Consider the following 9487-nt stretch of genomic DNA (forward strand, 5'->3'; position numbering starts at 1 on the left):
TATATATATATATATATATATATATATATATATATATATATATATATATATATATATATATATATATATATATATATATATATATATATAGTGTCGAAAAGTCACTGAACTTCTTGCTTTTGTGGAATTAAGCAATTGAACTTATAAAATGTAAAATTAAACCATCATCAAGTAAATTATGTACAATTGAGACAATTTCTAGTGAAATCCAATCATATTGCTTACCTTACCTTGTATATATTGAGGGTTGTCTTTTCCCTAATCTTATTAGTTGGAAGTAAATATTGAAATTAATTTTTTTTTAAATCTAAATTGCAGTAAAAGGAATCAAAAAAATGTTTTAATTGTATCTATATATTTTGTTTGTTAATGATTTAATTATACATTTTTATGTTCCAAAATTTAATTATATAAAATAATAAATCAAGTAACTTATTTGACGCTTTTTTTCCTATATTTTTTAAATATGTATCTCAGTCCCAACAGATCTCCAATAGCCATGCATATATCTTACAGGCACAAACATATCTACAAATAACTACAATTGGAATATACTTTTTTATTAAACATTCCACCATTTTTATCTAAAGAAATCAAGTGTCACATTGGGTCTAATCCATCAATAAATTCATTTTATATAACAATAATTAATACACATTTACATCACATCATATATGATTTGATATTAATAATATTTTTAAATTTTATTTCTTTATACTCATTGATCATAATCCAACTATCAATTTAACTTTTTTGTTGAGATGTGTATATTTTCTAGTACCCATAGTGCTTTCCAAAATGATTAAATCATATATTCTTCAATTATGTAATATTTTATTTATTAAAACAAAAAAAAAAAAAACATATTCTTTTTCATTTTCTTATTTTTATCAAATACACAATTTATTCATTTTTTTTCCTTTCATTATCTACTACAAGTAAAAATCAAATTTACTTATAAAAAAATTCATAAATAAATTAGAAATTTTTTTTTGTACTAAATACATCAATATTGTCCTCTCAATTCTCATCCATATATATTTGTGATATAATGCAATTATAAAATATTTTGCACATGTTTTTAATCAAAGTTAATCATGTTTTAATTAATCTGTACTAGAATTATTGTCAAATATTAAACAAGTAGAGGTTTTATCACACTTATTATTTAATTTTCAAAACATCTTATTAAAGGAATTGGAATTAAACTTCTTATAATTTCAATTTAATTATATATAACTTGTTAGTCAAAAGTTGTCAAGAATCATAATCTCTCAAGTAGTCTATATTTTGGAATTTTGTTGTAATAAGGGAAATGTTATATTAATCCCTTCAAATTGGTCAACTATCATGGGTGCAAAACAAAATGTTTTAACAAGATGGCTTAAAGCAGCTTAGACCAAGAGACAATACTTAAAAAGGGGTTTAGCATTTCAATTATCTCAAGACTTAGAGAATATTACGTCTAAAAGGTTTGGAAATGGCACAAACTAGAAGATGATGGACGTGAAAGAAAGAAAGTTCAGCAATCAGCACGTTGGCCTATATGATTGACTACCTATGTGACTTGTAAGGAAATTAGGGCACATTATACTGCAAAGAACTGATTGGCGACTCACGGTTTACTTCCTCTAAAGCTTTTGGATAGAGATTCAGAATTTAGGATTAGTATAGCGTAAGCTATGACATCTAAGGGTCTCCCCAATAGTGTTTTTGGCATGATTTTTACACAGTTTTTGAGATATTGTATCCTAGGTGGAAGTGAGAGAAGGAGAGAGAAAATTTGAAGTTATTGCAGTAGAATCGATTTTTTGTCTCATTTGTTGGCCCCACAAAAAATAGAAAAAATCCGCCTAGTGTGCGTGAGGCGCACCGGAGCGCCCGACCACTAATAATCTTTTTTAGATTTTTTTTTTAATTTATTCTTTTTATTTTTTCTCACCTCTGATATTCTCATTCTTAATCACACTTGTAAAAATTCCTAAAAAATCTACAACTTTGGAGATGCTCTAACGGATAAAAAATTATTAGAGTAATTTTACTATCATGGAATACATTAGATTTGTACTTGTAAACCCTCATAATTATTATTTCATATGTTTTATTTTACATATTTAATTTAGTTAACGACTCTTTAATTCAAGATATTTAAAATTTTATTTTCATAATATTTGTTTTAATATTAGTGCACAATATGTGTGGTGTGCCAGTGTGTGTATATATATATACACACGTTATAAAATTGAATTTAAAATCATAAAAAATAAATTAAAAAAGGTAAAAATGAAAAATTGATTTGATTAATAAATACTACAACCGTCTCATCATTTCATGTATATGATTCAATTAATGAAACTTGATTAAAATTATTTATAATTCTATTTTTCATAATATTAATTTTATTATTAGCATATAAAATTTATATATTTAGAAACTACATTAAAAAAACTGGACTAAGTTATTTACAATTCAACTTTTTATTATATTTGAATTATTATTCTTATTATTAAATGAAATTTATACTTTTACGAATTCTATCAAAACAAAAAGTTAAATTTAACAATTATTAAAAATAATTTTTAAAAAGAAAGAAAGAATTAATTATTGATTTGACTAATAAGTAAGTTCGGAGTAGACAATAGGACAAATAGAATTGATTGTTAAATTAAATTTTGCGTTGAAATGATTGCAATAAATTATAAATTATTTGTTTTGATGAAATGAAATGTATATATAATGCGATATATAAAGTGATGATCATAATGAGTAATGACCACAACGTCAACTCAAGCTGCTCACATAATTGTTTCTCTTCAACATTTGAAGGGGATTGGACAATAAGAGAATCCATCCAGCAATAATACAAATAATGTTCATTTACCTTTATCGTGACAGTACTTTATGCAACCAAACACACTATCCATAACACTTTGAAGACACGACCCATGCCCATTCAAATTTTACAATTTTTACAAACATTCTCTCCTTGTAATAAATTGTAACAAGCTAAGAACAAATTATTGGTAGATTCCACTTTTTTTTTCTAATTAATAAAATTTTAAGTATAATTATTATTATAAATAATAAATGTATAGTTTATCTATCTGTTTATATTTTTATTTAAAATAAAATTTCATCATCCATGTAAAAAGATACTTCGTACTATGTCCACGTATTGTTTGAAACACATAAAAAAAAAAGTCATTTACTACAAATGTGAAGAGTGTGTTGAGCATAATATATATAAATAATAAATATATAGTTCAAATTATTAATTCAAATTTGGGTGAGTCTCTTGTGAGACAACCTCACGGATCCTTATCTGTGAGGTAGGTCGGGTCAAGATTTAAATGCAATACTTATGCTGAAAAATGTAATACTAATTAAGAATAAATTGTGTGTTACTTATATGGATAAATAGTCAAATACTATATTGTAATAGAGTCAGTATTACTCAAAAAAAAATTAAAAAACATATTTCAACACAATCTGTAGAAAGAAAAAAAATTCTTAGATTGAAAATGGTATATGAACAACTAAAAAGAGAAATGTAAAATTAGAAAATATTTGTAAATTACAAGAAAGAAAACATAATGTATAAGTTATTAATGTAACCAATTACATTAATATAGTTTTAATTCTAATTATAACTTAACAGTCACATTTAAAGGTATTAAGCTTAAAAGATATAACTAAAATTAGAAATTATTTGTATTAGTATAAAAAAAATGTATAAAGCAAAAGTTATTAATGCAATATATTACACCAACATAATTTTTTATTTATGTTATAACGCTAACATTATTGAGTTTTATTATATTTATTATTTAGTATATTTAGTAAATATAAGGTCAAATTGACAAAAATAAAATAAAACAGGGTAACATTGACATTAACCGAACTCTAAATAACATTGTCTTAAATTGGTATTTTTGTCAAATATATAACCTCAAAAAGTTTTTTTTTAGTACACTCTAATCTACATATAGTATCTGTTCAACAAATTATACTGATCCAACCTTCCTTATAAAAAGAAATAGTGATATCATCAAATCACAATGGATTTGGCATAACCTCAAAAGTTATTATAGTATTTTGTTTGCAGGAGTAGTTCTGGGTTTTTTTTTTTTAAATTTATTTTGGGTAGATGGCTGTGGTTTGACAAGCCATTTTTATTCGATATGAGGAATCAAATTTTCCCCACTTGAAGAATAAATATACATCATAAAGATAGCTCCCCAATTAACACTCCACAGTAAACTTTTCTATTTTTGCAAAAGTGTAGTCAATATATTTAGTACTCTGCCTAACTTGAATGTAAAGCCACAACTTATTTGTGAATTCTTCTTTTTTTGCTTGATATCCCTTAACACTTTTTTTTTTTTTTCCTTTTTTGGCGACAGAAACCATGTTTTACATTATTCCCTCTCACGTTTGCATGCCTATCATAGCATGTAAGGGTTCAAGCGAAAATATGTCTTTCAATAAAAAAATTGAAATAATCTTAATCATCCATTCAACATGATTGAATAGACCATAGCTGAAAATAAAGGAAAAAATATCGTGATATTCTTAAATAATTATTACAAACTTTGGCTTGCACTCAAGATCTCGAAAGAATCTAATCAAGTTTGTTGAACTATAACATATTAGTGCAACTTACAATGCAACAAACTTCAGTGCACTATTACTTATTAATGGATGCACTTTCTGTTTGTGATCGATTATGTATGGGGAAAGTCAATATGTATGGCAATTGGGATTTACAATAAGAAATAATCCCGTAAAAAATAATGGTACATAGAATGGGAAGAAGAAGAAGGAAAATTCAATTTGTGCATGACATATTCTTGTTAAAATTGTTTCGCTGACTTTCGAGAGTGTTATAAGCATTGTAGTGTCAATCTCCTAAGATAAAATGGATTGCAACATTATAGTTGAGCATTCAAGCTATATTGCTTTTGGCAAACTGGAACAAGAAATTGAACATGTTTGGTTCATGGAAATAGCTCGGGAATAAAATAACATTTCTGAGAATAGACCTATATATTTCATTGTTTGTCTTGGCATTTTATTCTTGGGAATAACATTCTTAAGAATAAGCTATTCGCTTTGCAAGGGAGAATAGACATTCCTAGGGCCCCCTAATATTAGCCGTTGATCCTAGTGGATGAATAGACTTGTAAAGTTTTTGAAAAAACAACAATTTGACTAAATTAAAGAAGCTTGAAAGGGTTACTTCTTTGCAACTTCAATGATTAAGGTGTGCAATTTTAAAGTTTAAGGTGCGTAAATTTATATCTTTAAGGTGCGTTAGTGAGGGAAGGCACAACGGGTTCCCCAACGGGTTGAACAACCCCGTTGAGTAGTACCGTTAAGGTTCTTAAGTTTAAATGGTTAAGATGCGTCGTTTTATAACTTAAGGTGCGTCACTTTCTAGTTTAAGATGAATCAGTTTAAAACTTAAGATGCGTAGTTTTATAACTTAAGGTGCGTTACTTTTCTAATTTAAGGTGTATTAGTTTAAAACTAAAGGTGTGTTAGGTTGTTATATATAGCTTAAGGTGGATAATTTTATAGCCAATTGATCATATTCATCTAGTTCGAAGAAAACACACCTTAGATCTCAGATCATGTTTCACCTGAGAAACTTTTCGCACGTGAATTATCTTCTATATATGTGTGTGTGTATGTATGTTTGTTTTTCTGCTCTTAGGTCTTTTAGAATCTTTAAGGCATAGGAATATTGTGCAGCACCATCATGTTTGAGAATAATATCTCAATTCTAAAAAGCTGTTCCAATTCTATACATATTTAAAACGTATATTCAAATACTTCAAATCATACAGGTAACATAGGTTAAGATATTTTTTACATCTTTTCTAAAAATAAAAAATAAAAATTAAGCAATAGAGTACCTGGTACGTACACACTGATTGAGTAGATTAAAACTAGCAACTTACTTCTTTAAATTTGTATAATTAATTGTTTAAAAGACTTTAATTGAGCCAATATTTTAATTTTGTTTGGATAGTTTTATTACTTTTTGCTTCCAATGCACCAAAAAAGTTGTGTTCTATTGGAATCATGAGGCAAATTTCTCTATGTTTTCCGAGTGTCTTTATGAATATTAAGGTAGTTCTGCCTATGTAAATTGGGTATAATTAAATCTGCTCAATGGTAATTGACCACAATTATTATGGCAATTTATACTATGGATTAGGGTTCAAATAGTATTCAGATTATATGTTTGCAGTTAACATATTATGTATCTGCAATTGAATGCACATACTATGTTTACTACATGTACACAATAGCCAAGTACTCTGTGGTTTGATAACATCATTGTTATCTTTTCAAATGAAAGGCCACATGAAGTTTTATTAACTACATATACGTAATATATATTAACTGTTTTTCATATTTGATATAAGGAAATCATAATTTCTTTTCCACTAAATTTATAAACGTAACAAATCTCACATTTTGATATGAAAAAATTACAATTCCATGGATTTGCAATTCCTCAAAATAAGGAATTGCAAGTCCTACATTACTTAGGAATGGCAAATCTAATATATGGGAAGAAAAGTTGAATTGCGAGAATTGAATTACCCATCCAAAATAATCTCATATCCTTTCTTATGAATTGCAATTCTATTGGCATTTTAGTCTTTATATTACCTATTTCATTTCAATTCCCTTGTAAACCAAACATTAGAATAAAACCCTAGTTAGTGCATTTTTATATTTCCCTTTTCCACAGTTTTTCCATTTTTGTTTTTCCATCATGGAAAAATAGAAAGTATGTTTATCAAGATTTATTTTTCAAATGAGAAAATACAGAGTTATTTGAAACTTGACTATTTATCTTCATTTTAACCTACAAATAATGCTCCTGGAGGAACTTGACTATTTATCTTCATTTTAACCTACAAATAATGCTCCTGAAGGTGAGAATAATATCGTTTGGTGTTGTCATGTATGCACGCTGAACCGACTTGGTTTAAATTTTCAAAATTTTGACTGTTACTATTTGAGTTTTAGTTCAGATGATAGGAATAATTTCCATGGATGACAATTGACAAAATAACATCGACTACTTGACCTCCTAAATCCTAATAAGATGGGTTTGGATAGTTGATAGTCGAGTTTGAAATGAGTCTAAAAGAAAATAACCAATTAGGGTGCATAATTAAAGTAGAATTGATTACATATTAGTAAAAGAAAATTATGTATATTAGAATAAATAATTACCTTGTATAGTTAGTATAATTTTTAGTAGCTTAGTTATTATAGGTGCTAATAATTTAATATAAATAGGTGTATTGTATATGAACGTTGAGACGTGAGAGAAATATATTGTTTTTGTTCATGTTCTTTCATTGTTATTCTTAATTTTATTAAAGCTCTCACACATTGTTATTCTTATTTTATTAAAGCTCTCACACGCTCTAAGTGTAAAATTTATATAATGATATTCATGGGGAGAGATAAGGCTGGGATAACTCAAACCTTTCAAAGCTTATAGAAGTGAAATAAGATTACACTTATTTGATTAATTATTTAGAGGTACATAAACATTTAGTATAGTGTTAAAGATCTAAGTATTATACCCATGGGGAAGAGAGGAATAGGCATTATTAAAAAAAAAATAAGAAGAAGAAGAAAAAGAAGAAGAAAAGTTACCTGGTACTTGATAAGATGCAATAAAGACGAAAAGTGAGTCGTTAATAGTATGCATGCAGTTATTGATGTCGACTTCTCAAAAATAATGTAATTAACCTAGAGACATTGAATAAAGAGGGAATAAATATTCATTCTTGCTTCAATTTTTCAAAATAACTTTCGTTTGCTCAAATAAATAATTAAAAGAATTTTCACTTACTCGAAATGTGTTACTCAATATGTTTTAAAATTAAGGACGTATAATGTAGGTAAAATTAGGTTTCTCCAAAAGAAATTCCAAACATATATGTAAAATAATTAGTCAACAAATATAAAATTAGGAGGCTAAAATGAAATCCACTTGTCCAAACCCAAACTACATCCATAAAGGCATACATTCCTTCACCCGGCAAATTATTGGTCTATACAGATGAACCACGGTCCAAAACGATATTGATATAATGTTAATTTTTTTTATTTTGCGCATGTGTTGGAGTAATAAATATTTTGGGGTAAGATAATGTATTACATGAGTTTGAATAATTTACTTTATGTGTTAGAATGATACTGGTTCAAATGAGGTCAAGGCTTCCCGTGCAGTCGGTACAAATTGAACCATTAGGTATGCATAAAAGCACCGTACAGTGTTCGAAAACGCACCACAGTGAAATGCACCAATGTACCACAAAACGCGCCACACAATAAAATAATGCACCACACCTAGCATTTCTGAGTGGTGCATTTATGCATACCTAATGGTGCGTGACCGCATGGCTGCACGGGAAGCAGTGGAACTTGACCGTGTTAGAATAATGTACTTTATATGTGTTGGAATAATGAAATTTTTGAGGTAAGATAATGTATTTTATGAGTTAGAATAATGTATAATGTACTTTATGTGTTAAAATAATAAAATTTCTTAAATAAGATAATATATTTTATGAAATAAAATAATGTACTTTATGTGTTTTTGACCGTTATCCATGGTACACACAATAATGATTCCCTTCACCCTGCCTACCATCCTTAACGGAACTAAATTATAGAATTGTTTTATATGAGTTGGAACATAATTTTGTTCACCCAAAATATGTTGGGTAGGCAAAAGATACTAAAGGCATCCAGTACGTAAGCCTAATTTTACACATAAAAAGATGAAGTTTAAGCATCTCTGGAATCTCTTAACTATGAGTGTTGGCACATAAATAGATTCTAGCAGAAACAGTGCAAATAAAGAAAAAAAGACAATTCCTTCTTTTATGGTTAAATTAAAGCCGTAAAGGATCACAATTCTCTACCTTTTTTTTTAAATATAATTTTCAATTTCCTAAATTTTTTAAAGATTTAATTTATTCAGAGTAATACATTTTAAAATTTATTCCACTTTTAATTTATTCTCAACTATCAATATTTTCAAATCAAGTACATACATGCACTACTATAAAAGATTGATCAATTTTATCACACTTTAGTTGTAGAGCAAGTGTTCTTATATTATGAGTACACCGTACTAACAATTAAAATTTACGGTCTTTTTTAAAAGTAAGAAAATGACTTTTGGAAAAATATTTTTTAAAAAATGAATTATTTTTTAAAAAATATTTTCCTTTCATGTGTTTAGCTGCACAATAAAAAACTATTTTTGTGTGTTTCGTTCATTTTTCAAAAAATGAGCAGAAAAATCACAACAAAATAACAATGTCTAAGAAACACAGCAAAAAGATCACATCTGAAACCAGTCGGCCAATTGGTTTCCGGCCGGAAAACACTTTCAGATGGTCAGATGGTGAGGTGAGAGCAGAAGAGGAGGAAGAAGCGA

Source organism: Ipomoea triloba, chromosome 8 (assembly GCF_003576645.1).
Source record: "Ipomoea triloba cultivar NCNSP0323 chromosome 8, ASM357664v1".
NCBI lineage: Eukaryota > Viridiplantae > Streptophyta > Magnoliopsida > Solanales > Convolvulaceae > Ipomoea > Ipomoea triloba.